The sequence below is a fragment of the Gymnoscopelus microlampas genome, assembly GCF_963454915.1.
Source record: "Gymnoscopelus microlampas genome assembly, chromosome: 10".
NCBI lineage: Eukaryota > Metazoa > Chordata > Actinopteri > Myctophiformes > Myctophidae > Gymnoscopelus > Gymnoscopelus microlampas.
The window spans coordinates 42,544,692-42,560,612 of record NC_139947.1 but is presented as its reverse complement, the minus strand read 5'-3'; the positions used below and the strand labels follow the sequence as shown (position 1 = coordinate 42,560,612).

The following is a 15,921-nucleotide window of genomic DNA, read 5'->3' as shown; positions in this document are numbered from 1 at the left end:
CACTCTAAACACCAAAAGAAATCGGTCAACCTTGGAGAGAGGACAATGCCTTGATGTCAATGTCGACCACTGAGAAGAATCTGTGAGTGATACTTCCTACTGTGTGTTTGTCAATACTGTAGTTGGTCGACCCAGCACTGCACACTTGCATGGTGCTGGTCAGTGCCACAGAGAAACATACTTCCCACCCCAAGAACACTGATTTCAAATGGTGCTAGATAGATGACAATACTCTAAGCCACCATCTGAAACCAGCTTCCAAGGGGAGTATTTCTGTGCAAAGCTGTCCTTCTGTGACACAAAACACCCCATATCGAACACAAGTGGAAAACAGTAAAACATTAAATACATGTATTGCTTGTCGATGACGCACCTCAGCAAGAAGATGTTTTATGATCTTATGATAAAACGGTATACTTTCCACTGTCTTGTATCAAAAGCTAACCGCGATACTGTTCTGATAGATGTGCTACCACCTCTGGAGACTGCCCAGTGTATATGTAGTATTTGACAGGTGCTTTAAAATAATGTTCTTTTAGAAATTACTGTAAGTGAAATAAGATTAAATGTTCTTGCGCAGGCACAAATCAATTCTCACAACGCAAGTATTTGTGGCAAGGAGATTTGGGGTAGACAGGAAAAAAGCAAAGTACAGAGCAAACTCATGTCCAGGTTACTAAGTCTAGAGGGTTTAAGTGGTTAAACGAATGGGCTAATTCGGAGAGAGAGCTTATGATGGAAGGGGAAAGGTATGTTGTGTGCTGCAGTGCATACATTAAAGAAACAAGTATTTTTCATGCTGAAATGTGTGTTTTGGACAGGGTAGGCCTATAGGGGTTGGGGGGGGCTCAAATATGTAGATTGTAGATAGTTTAACGGCCTATGGCTGGTTAATCTGGGCCTGTTTGTTAAAAACGTGCTTCTGTTTTAGTCAGCTTTGATATATTTTGTAAATTTATATTAATGTGTTTGATTTGAGGTACAGGCCTATCATTATCAGGCCTAATCAGTATTTTAAGACAGTAGAATATGTTGTTCAAATTTACTTGAGTGCACAGTAAAGGGGTCCACATGTTTCTTACAGAGTAATTTGAAGGCGACCACCTGAAAACCTAAGCCCTTGTCATGATTGTGTGGCACTTAGATAAGATCAGTGTGGTGCATGTACCCACATGTAACAACAGAACGGTTCTCTTTGAGTCATGCTTCCTCTAACAGCAAGTTAACAAAAAAAAAGTTTTTTTTCAGGCCTCCATTATGCTGATGTCCATGGCTGAATTATTAATGGACCCTTGTGAATGGAAGTAGTCTAGGAGTGAACTCTTTATTTAATTCAACTGTGTTTTTAAATGTACCAGCATGAAAGCAAGGGAACCTCGGCTGCACCTTCTTGGACTCTGGAAGCTGCTCCAGATGTAATGCGTTCTGTCTTCTGGCCAGGGAAAGCTTAACTCAGTGCCACAGATCAGGCCAGAAAGCAGAGAGAATGGAGGGAAGTAGAGAGAAAGTGAATGATGAAACAGAAAACCTGAGAACACAATAACACACCTCTCTTTCTCTCCCTTTCTCACTCATTTGATCCAAACAGAGTTGACCATGTTCACATGGTGACCATTTTGCTCTTATGTCATACCATGACATAACAGCAAAATGGCCACTGTGTGAATATGATCAATGGATGCACAAAGAGCTGAAAAGACAACAGACACAGCACATGGTTACTGCTCATCTTGACATGCATTCTTACCTGCAGCTGATACTGTGGGTGGACGGATAGATGGAAGCAAGTCCTGCTATGGACTCTAATGGTTCCTCTCCCCTCCAGTTCTTGGTAGACTGGCATTGAGTCCATGGCTCACCCGACACTACGGAAGAAACCAAGGAAGTGGCTGTCAGCCGCTGGCACTGAGAGTTCATGACGCACAAAGAGAGACAGCTACAATGTGCTGAGAGGGTGGGGCAGGGACAGGTAGTCGCCAGTACGCACAACTGTTGCCAAATGCTTAGGCAGACTTACAAAACTATCTAACCTTCCTTGAATGCCTTATTTGTCCCACTTTTGTTCTCTGCTATCACTCTACCATGTTGTTAACAACTGGCAATTCACTGCAATTCACATTCCCACTACACACACACCTACACACACACACACACACACACACACACACACACACACACACACACACACACACACACACACACACACACACACACAGACAGTGCTTGTCACAGCCAGGTCATGGAGGGACGACTACTTTGCCAAACATCCCAGGCTCCTGTTTTGAGATGCACATTTAGCCGGAAGGTGTCTTATATAGCTTCAGATGTGTGTGTGTGTGTGTGTGTGTGTGTGTGTGTGTGTGTGTGTGTGTGACAGTGTGTGTTTGATTGGTAGTCACAGTGACGGCTGCACGTCTCTGTAGGTGTCTGGTTCCTCAACCCAACCTGGGCAGTTTTCTTTTTCGGGTTGTTTGTTACTTGTGTGCCCTGGTTGTGAAATGCTCCTAAAAGATTTAAAGGGGCAGGCCTATGGCATGGAGAGCAGTTAACAGCTACACGGTGCAACCGGTCAGGACACCCAGGGAAACCCATATTGGCCAATGGCTTAAGGGCATGTTATACTTTGTTGCGTGCAGTGTCGCACACTGAAAATCTGATCTATGATCTACAAAGTTTGTAGATCAGCTATTTTCAATGTGCGACACTGGCACACAAGTATAAATCCGGCTTTCATTTGCACAAACGGAACCCACAAGGGCACCACCCGTCTCTCTCTCCTCATTTCCTTTCTACATACTGTATACTATCAATGAAGGCAGAAAAAAAATATATATATATTTTTTTTTAAAAAGGAAAAAAAGCTGTTATATGAAATCAATACTGTATAACAATCAGACTACAGGCATAGTTGGAATATACTTGAATCGAGTACTACAGTTAGTAGTCCCAAAACCTGGTCGTTCACAATGGGTTCCCTTACCAGATTTTCAAGGCTTTTTGATTTATGCAGAAAATAACTTTGTATGATTAATCCAAGCCCAAGAGAGTTTCATGTCTTGTTCTGCAACATAAATAACGTCTAGTAATATCACAACTGTGAATTTCGAAGGTATAAACTTCTATAAATTGCATGGATGTGGTAAACAAAGTGTTGCAACCCTTCTTTTCACCTTTGTCCGATAGAAGCTAGTTTACTATGCAGATATATCTTGGCCACTTGTTCTCGTGTTTTTGTTGTTTTTTCTTGACCCGAGATGTTAAGAATGATAATTAGATAGCATGTTTAGACAGATGCTAGGGTCATTGTTTACTTGGTATCCTAGTCTATATGAGGCACTACATTGTTTTATATGCACTCTACTTATGTGACTATTTACTTTATTGTTTATTGACTAGAGTTAATTACTCTGCTTACACTGATCTCGCACTTGTAAGTCGCTCTAATAAGAGCATTTGCTAAATGCCTAAACTGTAAATTGTTGCAATAATTATCTTGTTGAACAAAAAACTATCATAAGCTTCTTAATTATTCAAAAGCCAAGGCAAATCTGCAATGATAAAGTAATGTCTGGGTTGGCCTACAAAAACATGTCATCCGAGAGGAGTGTTTGTGTGTTTGGGCTCAATAATTTGGGGCCAGGCAACTCTGCTGCTATTCCCTCTTGTAGGCCTATTTGCCTTTGTTCTTTTTCTTACTTGGAAGTGGAAATCTGCCTTCCCAGGCATGAAAATAAGCAAACCATTGCACGTTTTTAACTCAAATAGCATTATGAGCTAATAGTCCCGAAGACGGTGCAACCGTAACCAACTTAAATTTTACAATTCATAACATAAATAGTCATACGTGCTACCACTTAGCAACAAAATGTACTGTAGGCCCAAGTGAGCATAGATTTTTAGATGCTTGAGCTGACCGTAATTATGAAGTTCATCATTCTCTTTTTCTTAAACGGTAATTGCGGCTGGTGCTGAGCGCCTATACGAACACAACTGGCCGTGTTGGGGGAGCCAAGCAGGGGGGGGGGTTGTCACTGCATGTACTTCTACGGGCTGGGGTGGCACCTGTCAGAGGGGGGTGTTGGGAGTAATAGCCATGGATACACGACGGTCGTCTATCTGTCATGGATGAACTTCAAACTGGTGTTTGCACTTTCTCCATTTACGGCCTGTACATCTACATAAACGTTCATATTTCAAATGTAAAATGCTTATCCCATGGCCACGGATGTTACATTTATGTACGGGCTCTCAGAAGTACCCGTATCATCCGTATTGTTCAATAAAAAGCATTTTAATCTGATCGGTGGCCATTTTCTCCATGTGCTTTCAACTGCGTGACCCTATCGGTTGGTAGATGTATTGCACTCTGATACGTTATAACTCTATAAGAAAATGGCCACTGATCGGATTAAAATGCTTTTTATTGAACAATACAGAATAACAATACAGAAAGTAACATCCGTGGCCATGGGCCAAGCACTTTATATTTGAAATCTGAACGTTTATATAGATGTACGGACCATAAATGGAGAAAGTGCAAACACCAGGTTGATCCATGACTGTAACAAGAGTTTTCATGTACCGCAGGGTAAGACTACAGGGCGAGTAACTTTCCCGACGTTAAGCTGTGTATGTGTTGTTAACACAGCCATGCAGCCTTGCAGTTAAAGCGCAGATTTCAGCTTGGGAAAAGAACCCTCAAACGATTTTGGGTACGTGGAATCTGTTGCTGGTTCATAGTCACCATTGTGTTATCATGGTATTTAGTGTGGTTGCCCGAATAGGGCAACCAGACTATAGTAATAGATGAACTTTATTCTTCCTTTATAGATAAACTTTATTTTGGAACGCTACTCCTCCCACAGGTTTTTTCCCCCAATTTCGTGCTATATGTCAAAATGACCGGCTTCAACAGGAATTGTGCGCTTGTACTTTGCTAAGAGATTGGTTACATAGTTTAATTGATATTGATTTATTAGTGCATTAAATGTCCCCATCCACTTTAATGGGAAAATGAAAAAACTCCCATTCAAGTATTTTTGTATATAAAAAATACACTAGTCAGCCACACGGTGTCGCTATAACAGCCCACTTTACCTATTGGCCTATAACTTTTGAACCGTAGGTCGTAAAATAAAAAGATATTTACCCCTGGATTCCTTGGGTCATGACGCAACTCCCCATATAGGCCACGCCCATTTGCGTCTGGATAGATTTTCCGCCATTTTGAATTTTCTTCAAAACACACTTTTAGCTCCTCGTCCCACATATTTTATCCAAATTTCACAAAAATCGGTACACATGATCTGGACCCTAGCGATAAACATATCCAAACGGCATTTTGATAGTCGTAATTGGCTTCCAAAGTTAGTGGGAGGGGCCTGTTTTACAAAAAATGCCAAAAATCGTCGAACGAAACGTCCGGTCAATCCCAAATTAAATCACATGTCAAGGGTGGTTTACTCAACGAATCCCCAAAAGCATTTCCACTTTGATCCATAGGGGGCGCCACAAATGCGCAAAATGTAACCGTTTGATGCAAAAACATTATTTTGGGGGGATCAATCCTGTCAAAATGAAACGCAAGTGATCTCAGGAGTTACGTGACAATGTAATTGGCACAGCCTCCGACGGTATTCCTCCCGTGTATTCCTCGAGTCCCGGTGGCCGCGACCCGCGACCCGCGTCGGCGCAACCACACTTAGCAATTTCCCAGAATTGCGACGCGTCTAGTCCTATTCTTGCTATTATGTTGCAAATGATTGTGTGTGTGTGGGCGAAATAACATTGACAGCTATGGCAGGTGACGAAAGCTTGCCAGACCTGTGCCAGGCTAACAACAGTTGCTAAGCTGGCATTGGACAATCGCTTTTGGGGTGGGGTTTAGCGAAGAGTCCATTGCAGTCAATGCAAATAGAGATTCTTTAAACATCAGTTTTCTCACTTAGCAATCAATCATTGTAAAACTCTATCACATACATCTCTATCTAGTCTAGATAGTAGTCTCTAGTCTCTGAAATTTGTCTTGCTACCTGATTTTACAGTAGTTTCAAATCTGACTTTAAATAGCCTACAACATAACAAAGAGTCAAAACGCAATACCCACAACCCCTCAACATTCTACCCAACTCTACAGGTGTTTCCAATATGTTGCTTGATTACATATTCACAACTCCAGAGCACTGTTCCCACATTGCTTCTTTCTGTTTGTGTGCATCATGTAAGTTTTCTTGATTATTGCTGTCAGTTATATTTGGTTAGTTGTGTGAGCATTGTGTAGCCTAATTTGATAACATCCATCCAAAACAATCATCCTTGATGATTGTTTTCTCTTGTGTTTTTGATAAATTAGAAACCATGCACAAAATGCATTAACTGGCTCATTATTGACAATTCATAAGAAATGAGCCTCCAGCCCCCCACAGCGAGGTGAAGGGAATTGTCTGCAATGCTGTGTGTGTGTTAGGGCTGGGCGTTATGGACAAAATCAAATAACTCTATTTTTTTTACCAAATACCTCTATTTATGTTGTGACGATAATATGGTATTGTGACGATAATAGGCTATCAATTTTGTTATTTTTCAAAGGTTGTCAAAAAATAGCAAGTTCAAAATGGTAAGTTCACGATCCGGCGCGTTGTGAGCTTGTAGATCTTCTATTCTCACTATATTTGACAATTTTAGAAAATATATTAAAAGGCCAAGAAAAGAAAACACTTATGCCATATGACTGTCATGATATCCAAAATCACAGAAAATATCTAGTCTCATATCACAATATTGATAATTGATATATTGCCCACCCCGAGTGTGTGTGTGCAAGAAAGAGTTGTGCATAATTTATTCTCCTTTGTATGATGGTATCGCATGCCTAAAATAGCAGATCTACACAACACATTGCGATAAATCAGGCTTTAGAGGAAAGAGGTAGTGAGAGACGGGACTGTAGCAGTGGCAGCTGCATTGCAGACCATTGGCAGACATAGACATCCTGGCATCATCTCACTATGTGGCAACTTTTGGACGCCAGAGCATAAATTTGCCTATGTGTTTACTGTTTATTATGCTCTGTGGCGTGATGAAATGCGCTATACATATTAACTTGCCTTGCCTAAGTCGTCATCTCTTATATCAGGGACCCTTTCTATGTTCTGACCGGCTGCCCTGAACGCAGACTGGTATGAGAGAGGGCTAGAGAGGCTTGCAATGTAAAAGGCTCTGAGCAGCCTTCTCGCAATGATTCTCCCAACAGGAAGGCCTGCGTCAGCAGGAAGCAAAGACAACCATATGAACACCAATAAAGAGTAGCCTACATGATGTGTATTTTACAGGACACACACACACACACACACACACACACACACACACACACACACACACACACACACACACACACACACACACACACACACACACACACACACACACACACACACACACACACACACACAAACACACACACACACACACACACACACACACACACACACACACACACACACACACACACACACACACACACACACACACACACACACACACACACACACACACACACACACACACACACACACACACTGCTGGAGACAAGCAAAACTATTTTTAACAATTACAAATCCACACTCCACAGGTATAATATTAATGTCCTGTTTCTCATCACCATAAGAATACATACAATGTTAGCACGAGAGCAATACTTCTTAACCAATCAAATGATGAACTCCTTTTGCTTGTTTCTGTTTAGCCAATAAAAACTGTGCAGCGGTGCTTGCAGAGGTAGGGGAGCTCCTCCCATCCAATGAGAGGCCAGCTTTGGCACGGAGGCCTGTGATGCAGCAGCTTTAGGAAGTTCAGCACATGTGAATTGGAGAACTGCCAATGCACAGTCACCAAGACAGCAAGGTAAACAACTTCTCTTCGTCTCCCTCTGATTCTCCCTGCTCCCCCCTTTTCTATCTGTCTGTCTCTGATCCCGTGCTATGACATTTTCCCCTTTTCACCAAGAAAGACAGAGGGAACGACAGAGAGGGGGGGGGTGAGGGAGAGAGGAGGGCTACAAGCGCTGTGTACTAGAATAAATCCAGCCCCAGAGATGACTGCGTCACCTCCTCTGTGTCTACTAACTACGCAGAAACAATTGTGTCCTGAGAAGGGTTTCGCCGAATCCCGGCAGCCTCCAGAGGGACAAAGCGAATCACATGACAAAATTGTGCCACCAGCCACAGGCTCTGAGCAGGTCTGTTGTGTGATAACAACATACAGCCTGGACCCCTGCCAGCCTCTGCCCTCCCGGACGCCTCTGCCTCACTCCATCCTCCCTCTGTCCTTTCCAACTCCATCAAGAGTTAACCACAACAAGTAGGACAGACATCAACAGTCGTATGTACCGTGTGTGTATTCTGTATGTTGTGTAGCTACAGTATGTGGTGAAATGCTACCCTCTATTGTTGAGAGTAATGAAAATAAAATGCCATTTCTTATTATTACCATTACAATGCTGTAGTATGTACCTGGTCGCACCTATATATGAATCATGCGTATTGCAATGTAGTTTCGTTATAGGTCAGACGGAGATCACACTCATCTATTTCGAAACACGTAATCATCTGTGTCAGTCAAAGTGATGGTGGCAAAGCTGCGATATTTGATTACCTCGATAATTCTCAGCAAAACATTCGGGATAGTGCTCTTTGTCCCGATAATAAGAACCCTCCAGAATTTTTTCTCGTTAACCCTTTTGCTGCCTCTCAGCCAACCAGACACAAACCTTACCATTCCATCAAAACAACCAGTCTCAGACCCAGAGAAACTGTGTACCATCTTCAGCATCCATGTTGAAACTCCCGATACCAGCCCACAGGAACTACACAGTGCGCACACACGCGCGCGTGCATTGTTGCGACAGGCAAAGCAGATGAAAACTACCGAGGAGGAGGAGGAAGAGGAAGGGGAGGAGGAACCCGAGGTTGTCCGAAACCACTGTGTCTACTCTCAGGTGGAAAATCCGATGACTCTGAGCTCCTGTTATCTTAGCCACTGCCCCCCCCCCCCCCCCCCCCCCCCCCACATGTGAAAAAGTGACGTAGCAACTAATCCAAAACCTCTCTTACTCTCGCGCTCACTCTCTGACTTGCTCTCCTTCCCTCCCTCTATCTATCTCTCGTTCTCTCTCTCTCCCTGCCTGCCTGCCTCTCAAACACAAGCACACTCTATTTTTATCTTGTTGCAACAGCAGAATTGCTCTCTTAGACTTCTTGGTTTGAACTGACACACATAACACAAACAGATCCAAGTACACATGCTTGGTAGACAACAAACACACACACGCGCTCGCAGCCACAATCCACACTACAAACCCCACTACTCCTGTTCCTCAGTGTGACGCAGCACTTATTTCTCTGTGCTTTCCTTTTTTTGCCACTGTTGTGCTTCACATACGCAGCAGCTTCTTGAACTAGTAAAGCCAGCCACACACTTGCCAGCTGCCACGCAAGGAGGCAAAGCACAGGCAGAGCTGCAGTTTAAGGGACGGCTCGCATGGCTCCCTGTCGCCCATTCTGTGACGCTGCTGTGTCCCCATTCCCCCCCTGTGGCCGCTTTTAATTGGGTCTCTCTCCCTCTCCGCTACCCGTCTCTCTGGTGCTCTACTCGCCGCTCTCAGCAAGAGAAACACTCTGGCTCCTCTGTCTGTGAGCTGAGCTGCCTGTTTCCTCCTCGATCACCTGACAACCTACTGATTTTAAAGGCACAATGCAGACTTGTGCGTTAGTTGCATAACCACTCAGATGGTCTTTTTTTGTTGCTTGTTTTTAACAATTGCCTAACGAGGGATGCCACAAAACTCCCTGGGTACCCCCTAGATGTTGGGGTATGTTTACATTTGTTTCTGATGCTCTGGTTGACGTCTGGTTGACGGGATTAGTTAGTCATCTTGTTTTGAGATGGGGCTAATAAAGCCACAACAGAACACCATCTTTGAAGCCAGATATCAGAGTGGAGTAGACTCAAAATAAATAGGGAGTGTGACGTCAATGACAGTCTACAATGTGACCGGTCACAATCTGCTGTACTTCCCGTTTCAGGTCTAGGAGCTGTCTACAGCAGCTTTGCAAAACCTGGGGGGTTGAGTAAAATTTCTTCAGTTCTTATATATATATATATATATATATATATATATATATATATATATATATATATATATATATATATTATACGGTATATGATTGTTGCTGTCAAGCAGACACCTTATATCACCATATTTCAACTTTTTATGTTGTGTTGGTTTTGTGTAAATGAATGCTCTACTTTGTCATACTACAGTGTCACACAAAAGTAGCAAAAATAGCCCATCTACAAGAAGAGAATGTAAAGGATAATGGGGAAATATTACATATTATATATTGTAGACTTAACCACTGAAACCCTATACACTTGACCGGCGTCCTCCAGGGGTCTATACTATGCGCCCCATTTATTCCCTCTAGTCTTCTATCTAGACCATATCTCTTCGTTGAAAATAACTGACCTACAAGCTCCCAAAGTGTCGCAGCACTACAGGTTGCAAGCTTGTGGATTTGTTATTTTCACCAAATATTCACTCCAGAATAGGTACTCTGAGTTTCAAGTGGTTAAAGTATACTCTACAGTGCTTTAAATCTTACCAAAGCTCTACAGTAGCAGTATCTTTAAATGGACTGTGCCCTTGTCTTAACAACCTGTTTTGGCTTTGTTAATCATTAGCCGGATTTATTTAAAGGTTTGGCCCTTTGCCGCTTTATCTGATGGTTCACATACCTCGTTTGGCAACTTCTTAATTTCTTATGGAAATGAGACATTTTGAGCTGTGGAGAGAAGACAAAATGAGAAAAAACAGCTCTGTTGAGGTACAACACAAAAATATAATGTAGTTTATTTTTTCACTTGTCTTCCAACTTCCATATTATGTTTCTACAGACTGTTATGGTACAGTAACCATCACACCTGAGACTCCAGATAATATCAAAACATCAAACACTGCTCTGCTGGAGAAAGCCAAGAGGAAAGGTAGAGGACGAGCCTGCCAAGACAGTAACCCTTCTGAACCTCCTCTGGACCTGAGCCTAACAATAAGAACAAGGAAGTGATCGAGTCATACTTTGAGACTCTGCATGGTCTCATGCGGGGATATTTATAGCCACTTTGAACCTGGCTTTACTATTTTTGGCATGTCATTTTAGGCGTAAATGTAAAAAAGATTAACTTAACTCTTTTTTTCTGTCGAAATCTTTCAAAATGAATGAAAATGGCAAATCTATAGGCAAGCTCACAACATGCCGTGGTTCACTAATCGTAATACTGCACTTTAGATAATATTCTTTTGTTTTTGTTGTACATTCAAAACCACATTTGAATGCACTGATTGAGTGAATCGTGGTTGAGGGCCTTGAAATCCATGTCTAATTTTTTGGGCTGTTGCAGCACAGTGAATATTAGCACTGCTATCACTGCAACATTACAATGTACTGTACTGGACAGTACCAGCATCCAGCAGGTCCAATGGGAAGAACAAGCTCTGTTCTTTCGCTGTTATAAGCTCCCCTATTCTCAGCAAGACTGTGGTTATTAGGTCTGTCTGCAGTTCTGACGCACAAAGTCCCCTTTATGTGCTGAGCTAAAACGAGACCTTTGTCTCAGCCAACAAAGTGTAAACAAAGATGATTTATGTTTGTTTCTGTTCATTTCCATGATTATTTATCAAGAAGACCTGCACACAGAAATCTCCGTTCAGCAAATGCCTTCATAAACTAAATATTTAGCAGCCTTTTAAGCACGGGATTTAACCTATTTTCTTTTAAAATGTTCTGCTAACTTCACTATTGCTGAGTACGACTCAAAGATTGGGCTACAGCCAATTACTATTATATGATACTTTGCTGTGCCTTGTATTACCTTGCATTGTGACAATAGATGTTTCAAGCTTTGTCTACACCCACTGTCAAAGCAGATATACCCCCCCCCCTCTACTTTTGATACTGGCAATCATCTGCTTATTACAGATACAGTATATTAAGGTCTCATCCAGTACCTCACACCATAATGCGATTATATAGTACGATGTCCCTTCATTCCCAACTGGAAACTGAGGCCCTGGACCTCACAGCATCATGTTGCAGAAGTGAGATATACAGGAAAATCCTGTGTATATATAATAATAACTCCCTAGTGTACAAATGGAACCAAATGGACCCTTACGGTTCCATTTGCACACTCTCAGGGGTTAAATGAACACTTAGGATGTTACTGTATAGGAGAGTATTAGCAAAAAGAGTCAGCTTTCAGCCACAAGCTATACAGTATGTGAAATGTAAGGGATCTGAGAGATCAAAGCATGATCACTCTGAGGAGACGCTTACATGCCGGGATTATTGATCAGATTATTGATCAACTGTTTTAGACACAAACAGTTGAGTGCGGCCTATAGTATCTACTCCTCTTGAGTAGACACTCAGTCTAGGTGCCAGCACAGGATACTGTTACATTTTGGAAGTGTGTATAGAAACAACAGTCATTGTGATTAATGAAACAACAATGAAGAAAATATGTACTTTACGGTGCATACTGTATATGAACATTTAATATAACTTAAATATAAACTACAGCACATTGTATAATGATACAGTAATAATGCACCCATTATTCCCATTTCAGCACTTCTGAATATAAAACCCCTCAAAGCTAACTGTGCTTTTTTTGGACTGACAATGATGCACGGAAATTGTGGCGCTTCCTGTCTGCTATTTGTATTCTTCATTGACAGGACTGTGTGTTAATTTTAGCCACATCATCTCACAACTGTGCCTGTTCCACTTCCTAAATCTTAATCTCTCCCAGGGAAGATGGCCAGGCAGTTCCCTTGATGTTGTTGAAATGGAACCTGCATATCCCACAAAAGCACAAACACATACTGTATGCCAGCTCTTTGCTGACAAATTGCATACAAAACACTATTAATGTGTAGGTTTCTTCCACATATTATATACCTTTTTTGCACGTTGTGTTGTGCACAAAAATTAGCCGATCTACAAGCTCACAAAAGCTTGTTGTGAGCTTGTCGGCTATTTTCGATGGGCAACATTGATGTGCAATTAATAAAAAAATAGGCTTACCTGCAAAAGAAGTTTGACTAATCAACAGCTGAGTGCTGTATTGAGACACCATGTTTGTGCTTTATTAAGAATTCTGTGGCACTTGCCGTTTACATCAGGTGATGCAACACCTTATTGTATCTGTAAAAAGAGAAAGTAATCAGTTGTTTTGCAGAAAGTAATTACAAAGTTAAATGAGTGTTTTGTTGTTTCCACCTTAATTATCATACCATATTTCTTTGATAGGAGTAAACATATTCGCATTTCCTTTGACAATGTCTCTCAGGACTCTCAGAGGAAATCAGCTCCTTAATTGATCCCAGTCATGGAGGTTTGGGACCTTGATGTAAAAAGATAGCAGGCAATCAGGCATACACCCCATAATGAATGATTAGTACAATCCAGTTTCATTACAGTGTCACAATAGCATTATCTTAATAATTGGGTAATATTACAAATATTCTTTCCAAGAATACTCGTTGAATCTTTCTATAACACCTAAATGAAATGATCATGTTGCAGCTCAGGACCTAAAACCGCTGAATTGCGCCATCTCGTGTTGAGTGGAAGTAACGGTTTGGAGGGTTTGTTTACATCAGTAATAATAAAAAGTGCGCATCACATAGAAACCTCTGGAGTCCAGGCCATGACACAGCAGGCACTACAAGAGAGAACTAGTCACTAAAGTTACTCACATTACTGAAAGTAATGACACAGGTTTAATACAACCTGTAGGCCTACGACGTTTTGAACAAGAGAGAACAATCATTACAGAAAAACAATCATTACATAATCTATCGTTCATGAACGACGTAGAACCAGTGGTGGAAAAGTACTACATATTTGTTTTACTTAAGTAAAAGTATCAATACTGCCATGTAGGAAAAGAAAATCACTCGAGTAAAAGTACAAAAGTATTGGTATTAAAATATACTTAAAGTACAAAAGTAAAAGTACTCATTATGCAGTATATGTCCCGGCCATTTCACACGTTTTCAAGTGTCTTGATGTTTAAAAATCTTTTGAAAATAGCAGATCTACAAGATCACTATCATGAGGCATTGTGATCTTGTAGATCGGCTATTTTCAAATGGCCGAAATGTATATAGGGCTTAGTGGTTAATGTATGTTTTGTAATAATAATCAAACTCTAAAGTAACTAGTTACTAAAGTTTTCAAATAATTGTAGTGGAGTAAAAGTATAATATTTGCCTCTGAGATGTAGTGAGTACTTGAGTAAATGTACTTAGTTACTTTACATCGCATGCGTAGAACAATATAGGCCTCATAGTAATTACATTTACAATTCATCTGACATCTGACAAGTGGGAATACACTGGAATTAGCTATCGTTTCAATGTATTTTAAGTTAAGAATGAAAAAAGCCCAACCTCACAAATTATAAAATATTATGGAAAAAATATTTTCCAATACAATTTTAATCCCTCTAAACGTAGTCTTGAAACTTTTATTTCTGAAGCCCTCCAGCCAGCCAGTGTTTAGGCTATAGACCATCATCCCACACAATCGAATAAACAAAGTGTATTGTTTCAGCTATTTATCAATACATTAAATACATACAATATGTGATATGGGGGGGGGGGGGGGGGGGGGGGGGGGGCTACCGGATCGGCACTACTAAACTTATTTAGTAGTATTTCCAGTTTTCAGTACTTTTATTTTTACTCCACTACATCTCAGAGGCAAATATTATACTTTTACTCCACTACAATTATTTGAAAACTTTAGTTGTTAGTTACTTTGTAGATTTTGATTATTATTACAAAACATGCATTACCACTTCAGCCCTATTTGAAAATAGCCGATCTGTTACTTTCAATAACAGATCATTGCAGTAGCCTATTGATACTTTTACCTAAGTAAAATATTTGAGTACTTTTTCCACCACTGCTCACAGGGTCAAATTGAACTGCGCAACATCTTCATGAGCGACACATTCTTTGTGAGCCTCGCACGCAGCATCCCTCTCCCCTCCCCTCTCCTCCCCTCCCCTCTCCTCTCCTCCCCTCTCCTCTCCTCTCCTCTCCTCTCCTCTCCTCTCCTCTCCTCTCCTCTCCTCTCCTCTCCATCCCTCCCTGCTGTCCTCTCAGTCCGTCTCTGTAGTAGGACAACAACATTAACCTGGTAGTATTGCATTGTTTAATAATAAAGAAAAGTTATATACCAAATCAAATAAGTTTAAATTGCCAACCCCGAAACGTAAGGGGAACCATTTTAATGATAATAGCCTGCCCTGCCATGCTGACTAAATCATGGTCAATCGTACAGAACAGAATATGATGAGGATAGGTGGTTTAATATAAAGGAAATTAACTTCAGTTCCATCAGGACAGCCAACAGTTTTCCATGGTGAAGTGTGCCCATGCAATGCAACTGATGGAAATGACCAGATCCTTGTGGGATGGAGAGGATGACCTGCATCTCTTGTGATCTCTTTTAACTGTAAGCCTAGATCCGAAAAATAGCAGATCTACGATCTCACAGTGCGAGTTGTGGATCGGCTATTTTCTGGTGCATGACACTGGGACGCAACTGCGCATACATCACGTTTTAAGTCTTAATTCCAACCTCTAAACTCGTGGAATGGAGAGGAGGACTACACTTACCTGCTGCAACGCGTCTCTGGTGAATCCATCCAGGACCACCGCTGCTGCACCACCAACCCTTTTACCCTGCCATAACATAGCATCATTCTCTGATCAATTCAGGACTGTCCCTGCCAATGTTGCCAGGTTCCGTGAGAGAAATAAGCAACCAGGTCTATGAAAACAAGCCC

The 15,921-nt window shown here is 41.4% G+C and overlaps 1 long non-coding RNA gene across 1 annotated transcript; it reads right to left on the bottom strand.

Moving 5' to 3' along the window:
- Positions 1–13,145: 13,145 nt before the first annotated feature.
- Positions 13,146–15,865, bottom strand: LOC311053114. The gene is made up of 3 exons (XR_014601612.1): positions 15,752–15,865; positions 13,355–13,464; positions 13,146–13,265 (listed from the first exon to the last, which is right to left on the bottom strand). It is a non-coding gene; the product is annotated as an uncharacterized lncRNA (long non-coding RNA).
- Positions 15,866–15,921: the final 56 nt, after the last annotated feature.